The sequence below is a fragment of the Alligator sinensis genome, unplaced genomic scaffold, assembly GCF_000455745.1.
Source record: "Alligator sinensis unplaced genomic scaffold, ASM45574v1 scaffold607_1, whole genome shotgun sequence".
Classification (NCBI taxonomy): domain Eukaryota; kingdom Metazoa; phylum Chordata; order Crocodylia; family Alligatoridae; genus Alligator; species Alligator sinensis.
Window position 1 is genome coordinate 3,070,760 of NW_005841935.1, and position 19,666 is coordinate 3,090,425.

General features: G+C 49.4%; 1 protein-coding gene across 5 annotated transcripts in view; it reads left to right on the forward strand.

Annotated features, from left to right (window-relative positions):
* LOC102370379 (metalloprotease TIKI1-like) overlaps positions 1–19,666 on the forward strand; it is a 197,815-nt gene that overhangs the window by 76,429 nt on the left and 101,720 nt on the right. The window lies entirely within an intron of this gene.

Here is a 19,666-nt window from a genome sequence, read left to right on the forward strand (position 1 = left end):
ACGTCTTATGATGAATTCTATTATTTGGTGATCACTGTCCCCCAGGTGACCACCGATCTGTAGGTCCCCTACCATGTCATCCCCCGTTGCCAATACCAGGTCCAGTAAGGCATTCCCCCTAGTGGGACCATGTACCTCCTGTGTCAGATGTAGGTCCTGTACACAGGATAGGAACCTGCGTGACTGGTGGGACTTTGCTGTCTGCATCTCCCAGCAGATGGCTGGGTAGTTTAGGTCCCCCATGATTACCGCCTCCCTAGTTTTTATGGTCTCTGAGAGCTGCCTCAGGAGCCCCAAATCTAGTTCTTCCCCTTGGTGTGGGGGGTCTGTAGCAGACCCCTACCACCAAATCCCTTTCTCCTTGACCCCCATGTAACCTAACCCACAATCCATCTACTTTCTCCTTCTTCGATTCTGTTTTGATAAGGGTTGATGTATATCGCTCATTGACATAGAGCGCCACCCCTCCCCCTCTCTTCCCCACTCTATCCTTTCTGTACAGCTTCTAACCCTCAATGTGGGTTTCGGTGGGCATGTCTACATGAGATGCTTAATGCACAGTAGATTAATTGTACTGCACATTAGCACATCATGGCGAAAGTCATGCTAATGCATTAATGTGTAGTAGAATTAGTTTACTGTGCATTAAGCATCATGAAAAGACTATGCTGGTGCTACTGTGCAGTAGCGTCAATTACTGTGCATTTAGTTAGTACCTCATATTAGAGATACTAAACTTGAGGCACAGTAACAATGGTGCATTAGTGCATGTATAGACAGGCATGGTGTCTATGAAAGCCTCACTTTGGAATCAATTGTCCCCTTCACCCTGCACACCCTTGTAATTAAGTTAAAGGGAAGTTTACCTGCCTATATCACCACCTGCACTAATCAGCAAACAGACAGTCATCTGAACTTGTCAGTTATAGGAGATTTTTCAGAAAAAGGGAACAAAGTCCTTCAGCTTGTTTATTCATGTAGTCATAAGAGCTAGGAAGAGACCCACAGCACAAAATAGTGTCTTCTCACCCACATACACCTCTGCATACGTCTCGTATCTTCCACAGCTGCATCCGTGGGCAGTCTGGGATAATAAGTGTGCACATGGAAGCTTGTGCTATATATGTCTGTCTACTTTCATTAGTCTTTCAGGTGCAAATCTACCCTGCTTTTTACTTGACTTCAGCATAACATAGCTAACATAAGTAACATGGTCCATAGACATGTTCCCTGACACAGTTATCTGGTCTTCTATAAAGATTGCATCTGCCTCTGGCTGAATATATCTGCAGTGTGGGGGGGAATCTGGGGATATGGTGGGACCCGGGGAGAACACAGGCTTGCTATACAGCATCTACAAAGGCCATACCTGTAAGGCAAGGATTAATGAATGATTGTGGGCTCAGTCAATCTCATCCTGTTACACCTACCATAGGTGTCAGGTTTGGCAGGAAGGAAAAGGGAGGGCACAGCTCAGTTGGGTGGGAGCTAAGATCTCCAGCTCTCAGCTCTGTGGGAAGCTTGGCAGGGACCAAAAATAAACTAGAGAAATAGACTGGGGGAAGGTCCAAGAAGTAGGACCGTTGTCTTTGGCTACCAAGGCTCTAATGAAGTGAGCTTCAACCCATGGAAGCTTGTACTATAGATACACATATAAATAGACATTTTGGCCATTCTACAAGGAGTGAATCTACCCAGTCTTCTACTTGACTTCAGACTGACATGGCTAACTACATCTTTCTACCCCATTCTCATTAATAAACTGAGTGACTGTGGCATTGATGCCTACACAGTTGGATGGGTCAAAAATTGGCTGATGGGGCGCACCCAGAGAGTGGTGGTGGACAGGTCGTACTCGACTTGGCGGGATGTGAACAGTGGGGTCCCCCAGGGCTCGGTCCTGGGGCCTACACTGTTCAACATCTTCATTAGCGACTTCGACAAGGGGGTGGAAAACACGTTGTCCAAGTTTGCCCATGACACCAAGATGTGGGGAGAGGTAGGCACATTCGAAGGGAGAGAGAGGCTGCAATTAGACTTAGACAGACTACAGAGGTGGGTGGATGGTAATAGAATGGGGTTCAATGTAGATAAATGGAGGGTGCTGCACCTAGGGAGGAGGAATCCACAGCATACATACAGGCTGGGGAGCTCCCCCCTTGTGAGCACAGAGGCAGAAAGGGATCTTGGAGTCATTATTGACTCCAAGATGACCATGAGCCGCCAATGCCAGACCGCATTCAGCAAAGCCAACCGCACCTTGTCGTGCATCCAAAGATGCATCTCAAGCTGGTCCTGAGAGGTGATACTCCTCCTCTACGTAACTTTGGTCGGGCCTCAATTGGAGTACTGCGTCCAGTTCTGGGCACCGCACTTTAAGAAGGATATGGCCTGTCTTGAGATGGTTCAGTGGAGGGCCACCCGCTTGGTTGAAGGGCAAAAGGACAGGCCCCACGAGGGGGGGCTGGGGGACCTGAGCCTGTTCAGCCTCAGCAAGCGGAACCTGAACCTGTTCAACCTCAGCAAGCGGAGGCTGAGGGGGGAGTTGGTGGCTGCCTACAAACTCATTAGGGGAGATCAGCAGCAAATAGGAAGAGCCCTATTCCCCCCAGCAGCACCTGGGGTGACAAGGAACAATGGGCAGGAGCTGCTAGAGAATAGGTTCAGGTTAGAGATTAGGAGGCACTATTTCACTGTCAGGGTAGCTAGGATCTGGAACCAACTTCCTAGGGAAGTGGTCCTCGCTCCTACCTTGGGTAAATTAAAAAAGAGGTTGGATGAACACCTGTCTGGGGTCATGTGATCCAAGCGTGTGCTCCAACCAGTGGCAGGGGGGTAGACTAGATGATCTATTCATGTCCCTTTTGACCCCTAACTACTACTATGAAACCAGGGATTTGCCTGTCATTGGCCAGTTGGACAACTGTTGGTGGCGCCCTGCCTGCTGGGGTGACAACTGCATACATCCCTCAAGTTTTTTTGTTTGATGGGGGGGGACTCAGTAGTGATTTGTCACGAATAGTGGTGTGGTTACAGATCCACTGACAGTGCTGTTCCCTAGCATGGGCAGTTCTAGAATTTAGTAAAAGGGGAGTGCAGCACATGGTGGGGGATGGGGGTGAAGTGTGGTTGGAGCCCGCAGCCAGTGGGAGAGACTGCAAGGCAGGACAGTACAAATGCAAGTACAGGAAGTGGGGGACTCGCCTCCTGCTGCCACTATACCTTATGGGGAGAGGGGTGGCCATGGGGAGTGACTGCACAAACTGTTGGGTCACCTAGTGGCAGCAGTGGGCAGGTTCTTCCTTCTTGCACCTGCTCCATGCTTTCCTTCCCCTTTGGTGTCTCCTGCTGCCTGGGAGCAGTTACTAGGAGGCAAAACCTGACTACTGCTGCATCTGTTCTGGCTGAAGCAGGTGCAGGAAGAGGAAACCTGCCTGCTACTACCACTGCCCTCTACTGAACCTGGCTCTTCCCACTGCTGGAGTGGTTCTTGGGCTCCCTTTATACCCAGGTCAATATTGGACAGTGGTGGGAGGGGGTGGGTCCTCTGCTTTTGCCTGCTCCTTGCCCAGCTCCCTGGTGTTCTCTGTTGACCCAGGGGCTCCAGCTGCAGGGAGAGGCTGTGTGGGCACCAGGCTCAGTTGGAAACAGTAGTGGCAGTGGAAGGGGAGTATGACCTCACCACTGCACCTGCCTGGGTCCTCCCCAGTTCTCATGTGACTGACTCCCACACACATCTAAAGCAGTATGATTTCCTTGTTTCATTGTTTGTGGTATTTTTCTTTGGGATTTTTGGTACTGAGCTGGATCCCTCCCACTTTTTGTTTCCACTACAACTTGATGTTATTTTGAAGGATTTTTACTAGGTCGTCTTTGACCCATTGCTCTTCCCTTGAATGCTTCCCCCACACCAAGGGAAGTTGTTGCATGAATAAATCTATGGGAATGCTTATAGTTCATGCAGTCAGGACCCCAAGGCCCTACTGTAGCTTTCCCTTAAAACCAAGTTCCTCTGCTTATGAATGCTTCCTGCTCTGTTCATAGCTCAGAAACACTTCCTTCCATAACCAGGCTGCTCAAATCCCAGCTTGTTTTCTATTCCTGTTACCATTACCCTTCCAACCAAGACCAGCTAATTCATCATCAGGGCTCTAGCCACAGATCTCTGTAATGGAAACCTGGAGACACACCAACATGTGGCTTTTCACCTTAAGTGCCATCTGTATTATTACCTGGTGGCTTTGACATCCTGTGCATAACTTGGTCCCCTTCCAGTTGCATATTCTCCAACAAACAGTTCTTCCTTCACCCATTCCAGTCCCTGGAGAAAAGCAATTGGAGGTTAGCCAGCAGATAACACCTTTCTTATCTTGGCAACAAAACATTTCAACAAAGATTTTTATTGACAGGCTCTTACAGCTGAGTTTAAGATTATAGTTTAATGCTTTTGGAATTACCCTTCTCCAGGAGCAGTACTGCTTTTAATGGGAGTGGCTATTTGCACTCACTTCAAACTGATTTATATAAAAAAGCAGCCTATACTTTATTTGCAAAGATTTCTAACAGGAGTGATAGGGGAAAAATTAGGTACTTTCTTGTTGCCAAGCTACTGACAGGAATTAAAAACAGTTAAAGCCCTTTTCAGTTTCAGATGGTGGTCTCTGAAGCCAGCATATTTATCTGTTTCGTCTATCTCTAAGCAGCTAATCTTATTTTCAATTGTACCATTTTCTTTTTATTGTTATTATGGTGGAGCAGAATTAAGAAGCAGATCCATCCTGACATGGCTTTTCTGTCAGAGGATTATCCTTGTAGGGTTCAAAGCGGCCCAGAGGAAAGGCAGCACTGCAACGGAGTTGAAGCAGGGGAGCTGGAGTTGGGATTTCTCCCATTAAATGCCATGGGGCTGAACTGTGATGAAGGAGAAACATTGTATGTTCTTAGAAAATGAGCCAGCAGTGTGGCAGAAAGCTCCTTGCAGGCAGCTACATCTCCTGTCATTGCATCTCCTCTTATATTCCTCGAGTATGCTTGTTATGCTTACTTGGTAAGCTTCCTAGGTTTTGGATTGCTACTACTTCACCAGGGCCAGTCATTCATTCTCTTTGACCAACTTACATGTAAAGTATCACCCCATTACATGTGTTTTCCCAGCACTATGACAATGCACTTCGGATTTTGCCACAAGGTAAACTCAGCAAGCAAGTCCCTAGGCCAGGATAGAGGGATGACATCAGGAGTTTGCCTTCTGTCAAAACCCACAGGTCAAACATTATCTTAGCTGGGGATTTCATCTCTGGATCATGGGGTGTATTTTTCCTGTGAAACTTTCCCTTGTGACAGCTCTCTCCTGGTGGCTGTTACATGGGGCTGAGGTAGGGTTGCCTTTTACTTCTTGTAAAGACTCAGGCACTGGCACTGTACCAAGGGCTCTCCCATCATGCAGGCTGGTATTTGGTAGAGCTGCACCGATATGTTTATCCATATTTGGATCAGCACCGATAAAAGGAGAATTGACATTATCAGCAGTCGGGCTTTTTTGGCCGGTGTAGCCGATTTAATGTCATCGATAAATGTCATGTGCATGTGTGCAGCTGCCGCATGCATGCAGCCAGGAATGCAGTTTGGCAGCTTAGGGAGCAGCGTCCAGCTGCCTGCATCTGTGGGGGAGGCATGGGGGGGCACGTGCCCTCCTGGACTTGTGTGGGATGAGGGCGGGTTGCCTGCTGAGGGCTCAGGGCCAGGGACTGCGCCAACCTCTTCCTGTTCGGGGCTGCACTTGGGGCAGGTGGGGTCAGGGCAGGGTGAGTGGTAGTGCTGGGAGCCGGGCTACAGGGTGGGCTACAGCCACCCTAAAATTCACTATAGCTCCCCTCCTGGCACCACCCAGAGCAGCCCTGGCCCAGCCCCCCTGCTGGGAAGAGGCTGCCACAGCCCCTGGTCCTAGGCCCGCAGTGGGTAGCCCGCCCTCGCCCTGCACACACATTTGGGGGGCACATGCCCCCCATACTTCCCTGGGGGGGTGCTTCCCCTGGGGGGAGCCTCTTGTTCCCTCGCGCTCCCCGGACAAGCCGCCCACAGCTCCGTCCCGTGCCCTGCCCCAGCTGGGCAGCACCTACCCTTCCTGTAGCTCCACTCCATCTTTCACTATGGGAGCCTCGATCTGCCCCTCCCCCCGCCCCTTCCACCCCCACAGACGTACTGGCCGGGCACTGCTCTCCTAGCTGCCAGGCTGCATGTTGGCTATCAGTTCGGTATCAGCCAATATGGCTGGTTAGTAATCGGCCATCAGTATCGGCTAAAACATCTTTATCGGTGCAGCCCTAGTATTTGGAGGATTTCAAACCACTCCTGTATGCTGTTCAGGCAGTCATTGACTCTCCCAGGTCTGAAATGTGTGGCTATATCATCCCCCATGCTCTCATCATGTCTGAAACAATCTGTCAAGCCACTGCTGTGCAGACCTCGCACTGTTTAGGGCATGTTTACACGGGGTCCAGCAGTATGGTTAGCCATGTCTGTGTGAGCACCCACACACCTAAGCCCCACGCAACAGATGAGTATCCATGCCTTTATGCCCAACTGGCCGCAGCTGCACCCCTGCAGTTGTGTACCCCTTGCAGCTGTGTCCACAGTGGAGCTGCGTTAATCCCCACTAGGTAATTTGAAGCTAGGTTTTTAAAGCGGGGGTTAGGCAGCTAACTCTAATTGTAACCAGTGTCTGATTCAATGGGTCCCAGGTGCCTAAATCCCTTTAACAGTGCATTTCTGGGACTAATGGATGTATCTCTTATGGTTCCTAATGTTACAGTGCACTCTCAGGTGAGCTTCTGGCCAGCTAGCTGTATGCAGGGAACAGGATTTCCTGGATGGCTGTGTAGAAATGTAGCCTTGAGCACTTATACATGTGCCCAATGCCTGTTCCACCATGTTCTAATTAGACTTGATTAATGGAGTCTGCTGAAGCATTCTAATTAGAATACTCCAGCAGTCTCTGAGTCACGTGTATTCAGGGTCCCTGCATTTCAAAATAGTGGCGTGAGCACTTTAACTAAAGCTTGTGGAACAAGCTGGAGGCGAAATATCTGAGATGCTGCAGGCTTTTTAATTAGAGCGGCTCCAGAGAGCCACTGTAATTAAAACATTCCCACCCCCCCAACCCCAGGGCATGTGTAAAGACACTCTTTGAGAATGAAGAGAAGACTCAGATGACTTGCAAATGGAAAGAAATGGAGCTTCTGCCCTTTTTTTTTTTTTCATGTGCAAAGACCTGAAACCTTTGCCTTTAGAGTATATACTTTTCACATGAGCAGCTTCTGTTTAGCAGTGATAAACATTGTGGAGAGGAAGCCTTTATTAAAGGTTCAGTGCCCAGAGTTAGGATGTTAGCACTCAACATAAATTGCTTGAAGATTTCTTGAAGATCCTGCAGCAAAGCTAGAGACAGACTGAAGTTGATATTCCTTGTACCTCCAAGAAGAAGCAAACAGTTAAAAATAAAATAACACTAAATGAACAAACAAAAACATCCCAGAATGCCTCCATACAATTTGGGGGAGAAGGGAACAAGAATGTAAGTCTCTATTTTGCAGATTATTGCAGATCACTTTTAAAATAAATGTCCTGTTGATCTCGCTCTCCTGTTTTGAAGGTTTAATAGTCGAGTGCTGTAGTTAAAACCTCTTGTGGCAAGATTTCCTTCCTTCTGTGCCATGCATGACAGCTTTATCTACCAGAGTGTCACATGTGATAAAAAATGTTTAAAAGGGTGCGTGTGGGAGAGAGCTGGACGCTGCATCACAAGATGTACTTTGATCATTGATTTTGTGTTGTACTTGCCCAAGGAGTTGTAACAAGCAGGTTACACACTGAGCAGCAGCAGTGTCTAGGACAGTGGCAGTTACCAACAGTCTCAAACTCCCTGTAAGTTGGTGCACAGGGCTGGTGTCCTGCTTGCCCACCCATAGTTAAGCTAGTGTTTATCCATATGCTTGACAATTTACAGAATAAGTACAATTCTATAAATCAGCATTACACTAATGTAGGAGGAAATGCCTCGTTACAACTCCTGTGTTGTTCTGGTTTCTTTTTCTAATGCATGGTGTCAGCTCCAGCTACCATTCACTTCACTGCCATTAGATATTGAAAATTGTGCATCTGCCCACTACAGTAGCTTAATGCACATTTGTAGAGACACAACTCTGAGGGTCCATTCTTTAAATTATTGTCAGCACTGCTGCATAAAGGTGTGTTTTTCCTGTGGGATAATTAATACCTGTTGGCTCTCCAGCTGTTAAATCCTTGTTAGAGGCAAGGCACCAGAGTTTTACAGCAGGGCATGTGTGGGTAGGGGATGGTGTGTACTTTGTATAACTACCATGCAATAGTTTGTCTCCATAAGAGCTTTGTTCTTGCTTTGTGAGAGTTGTGTTTTTTATCATGAGGGATCCCAGTGCAGTGGTTATCTCACTGCAAAATCATGGTGACTTTGGTAGGGCAAAGAGAGGTAGTTGAGTTAGCCTGAAGTCAGTCAGCAACTCATATATGTAAGATTATGCAATGCATAACTATTTGCAAGATCAGGGTCAAAGAACATGTCTGCTTTGAGAGGTGAGACAACATAGTTCTCTGATTCACCTTGTTTATTTTGTACATAGCTAGCTCAGGCCCAGGCCTCCATTGCCCAATAGCTTTCATGGCCATTTACTGCTGCTTAGAGCACTGTCACATTCCTCTGATAGCATTTAACTGACATGGGTTACTGCATAATTTGGAGAGCAGTGGTGACCAAGATATGGCCCATGGGGCTCTCCAGAGTTCTGGAAATTTGGCGACATGGCAAGTGGTGGCAGCGTTAATTGTTGTAGCTCCTAGAGCAGAACAGCTCTGAAGTACGGACCAGATTCAGAGCTGTGTCATCTGGAAATTGGTGGTGGGAGGAGTGGCAGTGGTCATGGCTCCATGAACCACAGTAATTAATGATGCCACCAGCAAATTTCAACCTCACAGGCTAGATGACACAGCTCCATGCTCCAGATCCAGCCTGTGGTTTGGCCCCACGCTCTGGATCTGGCCCTTGGACCAGACCAGTGCTCCTCATCCAGCCTGTGGAGTTGAATGAATTGGACACCACTAATTGAGAGCAATAGTGAATTCAGCCCTGTATCAATTTACTTTGGTCGGGTGGGTCTTTCAAACCCCACCAGGTAAGAGGGGAATAAGGGAAAAGTGATGGCAAACCAGCCTGCTAGAATTGAAATTCAGTGCTGAGGGTGGGCAGGCACAGGACTTTGAGGGTTCTTGTGGTCCTGGTTGTAGTGGACTAGCTTTGAAGTTGTCTTCCTGTGAATTCATTGGCTGCTCTGAGTCGGACAATAAAACTGAGTGATTGGTACAGTATTGCCAACCTGTGTGTTTCAGAGTTCTCCAATCGGGCCTCCAAAATGGGTTTGACTTAAAAATTGTAATGCACAGCTGCAGGGCCCCAGCAGGTAGCAGGATGGGGCCACGGGTGGCTCATCTCGGGGAGAGGGAGGGCTGGTTCCCCACTGTTTCATGCACTTCCAAGAGGCAAAGGGAACCGTGCCCCTCAGATCTGTATGCAAGGCAGACACAAGCTGTGGGTTCAGGCTCTCACTCTGCTTCCTTCCTCCAGGGCTTCCACAGCCCAGCGGGCACGACCTGGTGTGGCAGGGAACAGCAGGGCTGTGCGGGGAGCTCCTCACCACTGCAAGCTCCACGCTGCCCTGGCGACGCGCCTCCTGCACGTGCCACTGCTTTGAGTGGGGCATCCTTGTGCTGCTGCTCTCACTGCAGCCCCACATGCAGGAGACATGTCACCACGGCAGTGCAGAGCTCACAGTGGTGAGCAGCTTCTCCATGCAGCTCCACTCTTACCCAGCACACCAGGGAATGCCCACTGGGCTGCGGAGGCTCTGGGGGAGGAAAGCAGGGCAGGAGCCTGAGCCTATAGCCTGTGCCTGCCCTGCGTACACATCTGGGGGGCCCGGGTCCCCCCCGTCCCCTGGGAGTGCGCACAGTGGCAGGGAGCTTCCCCCTAGCCCAAGCCTGTAGCAGGCAGCAGAGGAGAGCAGGGGCGGGGGCTGTGGACCCAGGTCCATAGCCCTGGCAGTTGGGGTCCCCTCTGGGAGGGCTAGGGGAGCAGGAGCTGTGAGTGGGGGGTGAGGGGCACCAGCAAGGTTGTGGGGGCTGTGCGGGGGAGAGGGAGTGAGAGACCTGAGGGGCGGGAATTTTGGGGGCCTTGAATATTAATAATGGATTTGAGGGTTTTATTAGAGAATTTGTGATTTATTTATTTTTTTATCAGGGAAAGCCAGGATCCCTTGAGATAAGTAACCCATTGGTGCTGCACCTCCACCATGCCCTGGATGGGCCAGACCTACAGGCAACCCCCACTTAGTGCTCCTAATTGGTTTCGGAAAGAACGAGTGCTAAGTGAAACGGCATTAAGCGGAACCCATTTCCCCATAGGATTGAATGTAAATAAAGAGAATTGGTTCTGCACCACCCGCCAACCCAGACCCCACACTCCTGCAGCCCCACCCTGGCCTGCAGGCCCTGGCCAGGCTGCTCCCAGCAAGGCACCATGCGGGCTCTGCCAGGGAAGGCATCAGCTCCTCCCAGCCTCATTGTTCCCCCACCACAATGGCCTCTGCTGGCCGGCACCCGCCGACCACCAGTGCACCTGTGCGTGGCCCCAGCTGCCCCACACATGGGGCCTGAGTCTGGACTCCGGCACAGAGTAAGCAGTGGCATCACCCACCTGCTCACACCCCGCTTTGCCCAGCGGGGGCTCCTTCCAGGACACCCAGTACAGGGACGAGCCACCACTTCCAGATTGCTGCGGGCTCAGGGGTGGGGAAACGCTGTGGGCTTGGCTTGCACTGGCTTCTGCTGCCCCACTGGCCCAGGCCCTGCACTCTTGCCCCCCATCCGGCCCTTCTCCCTGCTGCTGCCGCTCCTCCCCACCCTCTGGCCCTCCAGCAGCACGTGCCAGAGTGGACCCTGCGTTCCTGGGTCCCGCCGGCCTGGGCTCCAAGCTCATGGCCCCCACCCTCCCTTTCTTGCTGCTACCGTTCCTCCCTTTCCGCTCCACATGCAGGAGCAGACCCCAGGCTCGCCGTTCCTCCCTACCCGCTCCACATGCAGGAGCAGACCCCAGGCTCCTGTCACCCCTCCCTGGGCTCCCACCAGCTGCCACTCACCACTTCTTTTGCTGCCATTGCTGCTCCCCATGCCTGCGCTGAGCATTAGCGAAATGCACTCAGCGCTGAGTGAAGCTAGGTAGGTATTTTAAATGAGTGTTATAACGAAACCGCAGTAAGCAAAACCACGTTAAGCAAGGGTTGCCTGTACATTCTTGGGGTACCTCAGCTGTGACACTGATTCTGTGTGGATCTTGCCAGATAGGTCTATGAAAGTCTTTTGTTCCTAAGGGGATCCCTCTTTCTTTTTAATAGAACTGTTACTTAAAAGGCCTCGAGGGGAGGGGAGGTTGGTCTGTATCTCCTCCACAGAAGATCCAAGACTGCCACCAACAAACTCCACTCATTTGCTTCCACTCCACCCCCCATGGCAGGCTGAACAAATGTGCTGATGGTGCCAGGCATACCCAGCACTGCTCTTGGGAGCATACCCAAGACAGTTCTTAGGAGCGTCCCTGGGCACTGACAGAACCATACCTCCTAGGCTGGCTCTGGTTCCCCCTGGTGGTCCTACTTATCCTGCTTGCCCACTTTGTCTCTCTGGGTATCACCCTGCTGTCTCATCTGCCACACCTTGACAATGAAATGATACACAGAGACCCAACCCTGCCTTACTCTCTTGCTTCCCCTCACTCTGGGGGTAACAGCATTGGGGCTCCTTGTCACAGGCACATGCCAGTGTTTTTGTTAACTTAAGGCACATGCAGAGCAAGAGTGAGTAGTCCCATGGTGGTGGTGGTCCCAGGATCACCAGAGAGATGGGATAGCTATATCCACAAAATCTTTAGTGTACACCAAAACTTTTTACTTTAATGAAATCTTTAAAGAAACATGTACTTTAAAGGAACCTTACTTGGGGTTCAGGAACAAACGATTCCAATGTGCAGGAAGACAAGCAAGTATGGCAGAAGACCAGCTGGGCTTAGCAGAGAACTCTTCACTAAGCTAAAACACAAAAAGGAGGCCTATAAGAAGTGGAAACTTGCACAAACAACTAGCGAGGAGTATAGCTCGGGCTTGCGAGGATGAAATTAAGACGGCCAAAGCACAACTGGAGTTGCAGATAGCAAGAGACATGGAGGGTAACAAGAAAGGTTTCTACAAGTATGTCAGCAACAAGAGGAAGATCAGGAAAAGTGTGGGCCCTTTTACTAAATGGGGGAGGCAACCTAGTGACAGAGGATGAAGAAAGGGCTGCCGTGCTCAGTTTTCACAGGCAAGGTCAGCTCCCAGACTACTGCACCTGGCAGCACAGTTTGAGGAGGAGGTGAGCAGCCAACAGTGGCAAAAGTACAGGTTAGAGACTGTTTAGAAAAGCTGGACATATACAAGTCCATGGGGCTGGGTGCTGAGGGAGTTGGCTGATGTGACTGTAGAGCTGCTAACCATCATCTAGTGCCCATCTCTAAGAAAAGAAAGGAGGAGGATCCAGGGAGCTACAAACCATTCAGCCTCACCTCAGTCTCTGGAAAAATCATGGAACAGATCCTCATGGAATCCCTTTCTAAGCACTTGCAGGAGAAGGTGATTAGGAACAGTCGGCATGGATTCACCAAGGGCAAGTCATGCCCGACCAACCTGATTGCCTTCTATAATGAGATGACTGGCTCTGTGGATGCGGGGAGACTAGTGGATGTGATATACCTTGACTTCAGGAAGGCTTTTGATGTGGTGTTTCACAACATTTTTGGAAGTAAGCTAAGGAAGTATGGGTTGGTTGGATGAATGTTTTGTTAGGTAGATAGAAAACTAGATCATTGGGTTCAGAGGGTAGTAGTCAATGAATCAATGTCTAGTTGGCAGCCAGTATAAAGTGGAGTGCCCCATGGGTTGGTCCTGAGCCTCGTTTTGTTCCAAATCTTCACTAATGATCTGGAATATGGGATAGAGTGCACCCTCAGCAAGTTCATGGGTGACGCAAAGCTTTGGGTTGTAGCAGATATGCCTAAGGGTAGGGCTAGGATTCAGAGTGACCTGGACAAATTGGAGGGATGAGTCAAAAGAAATTTCATGAAGTTCAACAAGGACAAGTGCAAAGTTCTGCACTTAGGACAGAAAAATCCCATGCACCGCTACAGGCTGGGGGCGACTTAGCAAAGCAGTAGCTATGCAGAAAAGGACCTGGGAGTTACAGAGGACAGTAAGATGAATACGAGTCAACAATGTACCCTTGTTGCTAAGAAGGCTAACAGTATACTGGGCTGCATTAGTAGGAGTGTTGCCAGCAGATCAAGGGAAGTGATTATTCCCCATTGTTCAGCACTGGTGAGGCCACATCTGAAGTCATGTGTCTAGTTATGGGCCCCCACTAGAGAAAGAATGTTGACAAATTGGAGAGAGTCCAGCGGATGGCAGCAAAAATGGTTTAGGGGCTGGGGCATATGACTTTTGGGAATGTGTCTACACATAGAAGGACGCAGGAGCAGATTTGCTGATCCTAGCAGCAGACTGCTCCTGTGCTCCCTGCAGCCCTTCAACAGGCCCCTGCAGCAGCCAGGGGGAGCTGTAGGCTCACCCTGGGTGTTAGCCCATGGGCCAGGAGACAGCGGTCTCCTGGCAGGGACTGCTTCTGGGGCCGGGTCTGCCACCAGAATCTGGGTGGGGACAATGTCCCCCTGCCCTAGTAGCAGGGAGCTCCCAGCCACAATCACAGGGCCCAGGCTGAGAGATCCTCATCTCCCAACCCCCACTCTGTAGTTGCAGGACCAGGGCTGGGAAAGCGTTATTTCCAAGCACCAGCTCTGCAGTCATGGGGCCAGTTCTGGGAGATGAGGATGTCCCAGCCCAGGTCCCACAACCGTGGGGCTCAGGCTGAGAGATAAGGATCTCCCAAAACTGGCCGTGCGACCACAGAGCTGGTGCTGGGAGAAAAGGATCTAGCTCCGGTCCTATGATCTCAGAGTGGGGGCTGGGATCTCCCTGCTGCTGGGGCAGAGGGACATTTTTCCCTGCCCAGGTTCCGGTGGCAGAGCCTGTCCCAGCAGCAGGCAGCTTCTGGGGACAGGGAGCAATCTCCTGCTGCGCTGCTGATCAGGAGCACGTTTGCCCCCAGTCAGGTGGCTGCACATGAGCTACTGTGCACTAGGTAATCTTGAGTAAATTTGCTACTTGCATTTGCAAGTAAATAGCTTCTGGGGACAGAGAAGATGAGCCTGGAGTGGGGAGCATGGGTGGAACTATAATTAGTTCTAGTGTACAGTAAAGCATCTCATGTAGAGGCCCCTAAGGAAACTGAGAGTGATGCTGAGAAACTAGACCAGTGTCACTCCTAGGAAGGAAGCTGAGCTCTTGCATCTTAAGTTCAGAGGTTTATCTAAACTAGGCAGTACCACAGGGACTTCAGAAGGGAGAAGATTGATTATGATATTCAAATGTGGGTCCCTCACCCTATGATCCAAAATAAAAGTGGCCCTATTATTTATTTCCCAAAGATATTAAATACCTAGTAGTCCCTAATGACTTCAGTTAGTTTCCAGAGCTCAGAATTTCTGAAAATCTGGTAGTGTAAGGTTGTAGTTGTGATGGTCCAGAAATTATGTGAGATGCAAGGATTTCTTAGGGTGATATCTTTTATTCATATCAATGTGTATTAAAAATTGCGCCCATAGCTATGCTCATGATTTGGAGGAGTGGCGATTGTTGAAAGTGAAGCTGTTGTGTGTGAGGATCAAGTGGATGATTTGTGCAACACGTAGCAAATCAGAATCTACTCCATGTTCTTGAAGGTATTTTAGGCAGGCAGTTGTGCCTTCATGGTGTGGGATGTTAGTGTACAAAAGTCTGGTCACATATATCTACAAGCCTACATGTGTACATTGTCTAACTTCAGAAAACTGACTCTGAAAACTCTGGCCAGAATTCTGGCTAGAATTTTCATAAGCTTACATCTGCCTTGAAGGCTGGTAAGTGACTGCAGCTTGTTAGTGTCTCTGTAGGTGAGCATGTCTTAGCTCGCTTCCCCTGCATCAGAGTCTTCCCTGCTACTTACCTGCCACACCTTGATGTTCAAAAGTTAGAAAAGAGAAAAGGGAAGAGAGGTGTTATTCATAATCAATGGTATGACGCGTGGGCAACGCTTTTCTCCACAGGACTCTTTCTCCCTTGCACCCTGCACCTTTCCACTCCCAGATGAGTCTTGGTTATGTTCTCAACAGTTCCACCCATGCTCCCCACTCCAGGCTCATCTTCTCTGTCCCCAGAAGGGAGCCTATTATCTGGTACCTTCATCTCTCCCCACGCTCTGGTTGGGGCCCGTTTTTCCTTTTGATTTGTTGTCTGGAATGAGCATGCTTCTCTAGGGACCTTTAAAATCATCTGCCGTTGGGCACCAGCCTGTTTAACTCAACTGGTGCAACCTATGGTACTCATACAAGTGCTCACCAACTCATCTACATGGGCTGTCTGTGCCCTACAGTACAGCATAGCTAATATCTCAATCACCCCTACAGTCAATTCACAGTCCCCCACCATCAGCGACCTTATCACCTGCTGGTTGCTGGAGCACTCATCGGGCTTTCCGCTGAGTCTTTTCCCATTGTCCCCATTCCACAGTCATGCACCAGTGTTGGTTGCTCCCTCCTGCTCCAAACTGGCCACAGGGGTTCGCTCATGGGATTCGAGAGACGGCTCTTACCTAGGCCCTGCTTGGCCTGCTAGTTGAGCTGCACCCTTGTCTCCAGCTGTGGTTTCAGCTCTGGTACTGATTCCAGCTCTGCCTATGGTCCCATGTCTCCACATGTACCCCAGCCGCCTGTGGAGGGTTCGGGATTGAGAGTATAGTCGGGGGTAGAAAGGTAAGAAAGGTTTATTGACTTAACAAAAACACAACTATGCGTAGTAACAAGACAAATAATGACAGACAAAAATAATTCATGTTAGCAACTTATTGGCAGTCCCCTCTGATGTCTGATGTACAACAAGTTTCTCTTTCCACAAAGCTCAGCAAAGTCAGGCAGCCTCGATCAACACTGTCCGAGGGGTACCGGGAAAGACCCTGGTATTCAGTCCTTGGGCTCCTCGAGATCCACGGGCCCACTGATCCAGGTCAACAGCTAACTAATCCTTTTCACAGAGCTGTATCTTCCTTCCGAATGATTTCTGGATGTTTTAGCTAATTAATAGCTTCTGAATGGTACTGATAACATACAGCCACTCAGATTCTTTTTACTTCAACTGTCCTTAGACTGACCAATAGCAGTACAAGCCTTGCATTCCTTTGATAAGGTTACATTTAACTACGCCACAGGGCCTTACTACTTCAAGGCTTTGCTAAATTTACTAGGCCTTACTTTATACACGGCCTTACTACATCTTAAACTTTAATTAGGCTTTTAGCAACATCATATAATTTAATATTTAAACAAATACAGAAAAACACTTGGTCAAATCTTCATAGAGCCTTCAGCAAGCACCTTTATCACACAGACATAATTTCAGCTGTCTCACACATGGTCTGCATGATCCCTGCCAGTCTCGTGTATTCCCCTCTTTGGGGTACTTGCCTGTATGCCAGTAGCTTCTTTGAGTTTCTAGTGGGACTACAGACAGTCAATGGGAGCCCACTCTGGCTGCACATGGCAGCATGATGACGGGGCTTACTGCTTCAGTCTCAGCCAGCTTCAGGGTGGCCGTCCGCATGTGTCTGGCCTCCACTCTGCAACGCTTGGGTTCCTAGTTGAGTCCCTATATGGGCCTTGGTCCAGCTGGCAAGCATGGACTGTAACAGGACTCAGGACAGGTGCCCTGTTACACACCTTACCCCCCCCAATAAACCTGGGGGCGCTTCTTGCCCCCATCCCTTTTTCACCCTGTGTTGAGTTCTTACGTCTTTTGCTATATTAATTTCTGACAGCAATGGCTCTTTGTCCTCATAGCTCCGTGATAGGATTCTAGCCACTTTAGGCAGGGCATGATCTGTGATCAGGATGAACTTTCTGCCAAACGGGTAGTATCGGAAGAACTCTATACTCCATTTAATAGCCTCTTCCACTACCAGGATCTGCCAAGTACCCTTTTGAGAGGTCTAGCATGGTTATGAATTGAGCTTGCCCAATTCACTCTAACATCTCAACATGTGGCATAGGAATCGTGTCTAAGGTAGATACTGCATTAACTTTCTAAAAGTCAGTGGACAACCACTAGGGGATTTCGCCATGGGCTGTGGGATTCCTTTATAATTCCTCATTTAAACATTTGATCTATTTTGTCCTGAACCAGTCCATACAAGTGCCTGGGGAGCCGCCTCCAGTGTTCTCTTACTGTACAACCGAGGTGTTATTATACAATGCTGTACTCTCCATCTTCCCAGACCCTTCGGTGAACACATCCTCAAAACCCCTTATCAACTGTTTTAGCTTGCCCCTTTGTATCTTGGGAAGGTGTTCATTGATTACAGGGGTTTTACTCTCTTCCCCTGGGATCAGGTCTTACACTGGCCGAGCTCATCAGGGATGGGGCTCATAAGGCACCCTTTCAATTCCTACCATTTCTTTAATAAATTGATATGTTAGAGCTATACCTTTTTCCAGTGCCCAAGCTACTCAGTTTTGTAATCCATGGAGCCCACCCTTTGGACTACCCTGAAAGGTCCCTGCCACTTAGAAATAATCTTACTCTATTACTGGGTAAGAGCACCAGAACTCAGTCTCCCACCTGAAACGCTCTCTCTTTTGCCCTTCTATTATAATATTCTTTCTGTAGCCCTTGGTTCCTTTCTAAGTTATCCTGAGATATCTGCTGTACTCATTCTAAGCACTCTTTTAATTCCAAGACCTGGCTTGGCCCTTGTGTGCTTGCTGGTTCTATCTCCCACCATCCTTCACAGACTCACAGGTTAAGTAGTCTCCTAGGGCATTGGCCATACACAAGTTTGAATGGGGAGCAGCCCATCGAGGCCTGTGGGACCTCTTGGATTGCAAATAACAAGGGAGGTATACACAAGTCCCACTTCTTTGGGCCACCCTGGGTACAGGTTTTAATTATATTCTTCAAAGTGTGATTAAACCATTCCACTAGCCCATCTGTTTGGGGATCATATACTGAGGTCTGCAGTTGCTCGTTTTTAGGGTTTCGCAAATGCCCTTCACCACACTGACCATGAAATTAGTCCCTTGATCTGCAGAATTTCCTGAGGGATTCCCATATGGGATATCCACTTGATTAGCTCCTCTGATACTCTGGGAGTCATAACTGACCTCATAGGAATGGCATTGCGGTATCTGGTGGCATAGTATCCAGTAATACAAACTGACAGCCCACAGCACTCTTCAGGAACGGCCCAACAAGTGTCTAAGGCCACCCTGTCATAGGGTTTTTGGATGATCATTAGGGTCATCAATGGGACCCTAAGGGGGAATAACATCTGAGGCCAGCTGACACCTGGGGTATGTGCAGCAGAACTGTTCCACCTAGTTGTGTTTGCCAAGCCAATACACCCGCTGCATTAAACAGGATTCAGTCTGATCTCTGCATAAATGCCTGCCCAGCAGAAGTGCATGCACAACGTATAGCAAGGCCCACTGATATTTCTGATGTGCCAACACCTGGGCCACCTCCCTCCTTTCAGTCCAATGTCATTCTACAAGATAAAATATGCCATAGTTTCATAATTTCTTAGTTGGTAGGGTCGGAAGTGACCTGAGCAGATCATCAAGTCCGACCCCCTGCCATGGGCAGGAAAGAATGCTGGGGTCAAATGACCCTGGCTAGGTGTCTATCTAGCCTCCTTTTGAAGACCCCCAGGGTAGGAGCGAGCACCACTTCCCTTGGAAGCTGGTTCCAGATCCTAGCCGTCCTGACTGTGAAGTATTGCTTCCTGATACCTAGCCTGAATCTACTCTCAGTCAACTTATGGCCGTTATTCCTTGTTACTCCCAGTAGTGCTCAGGGGAACAGGGACTCTCCCATTGCCTGCTGGTCTTCCTTGGCCAGTTTGTAGATGGCCACCAGATCCCCTCTCAGCCTTCTCTTGTGGAGGCTGAACGGGTTCAGGTCTCGTAGCCTCTCCTCACAGGGCCTGCCCTGCTGTCCCCGGATCATGTGAGTGGCCCTTCTTTGGACCCTCTCAATGCTGTCCACATCCTTCCTGAAGTGCGGCGCCCAGAACTGGATGCAGTACTCCAACTGTGGTCTGACCAGTGTCGCATAGAGGGGGAGGATCACCTCTTTGGACTTGCTCGTGATGCATCTGTGGATGCATGACAAGGTGTGATTAGCCTTCATGACTGTGTCCCCACATTGGCAGCCCATGCTCATCTTGGAGTCTATAATGACTCCAAGATCCTTTTCTGCCTCTGTGCTGATGAGAGGGGAGTTCCCCAGCCTGTAGGTATGCTGCTGGTTCTTTCTCCCTAGGTGCAGTACCCTGCACTTGTCAGTATTGAATCCCATCTTTTTCTCATCCACCCACCCCTGTAACCTGTCCAGATCCAATTGCAGCCTGT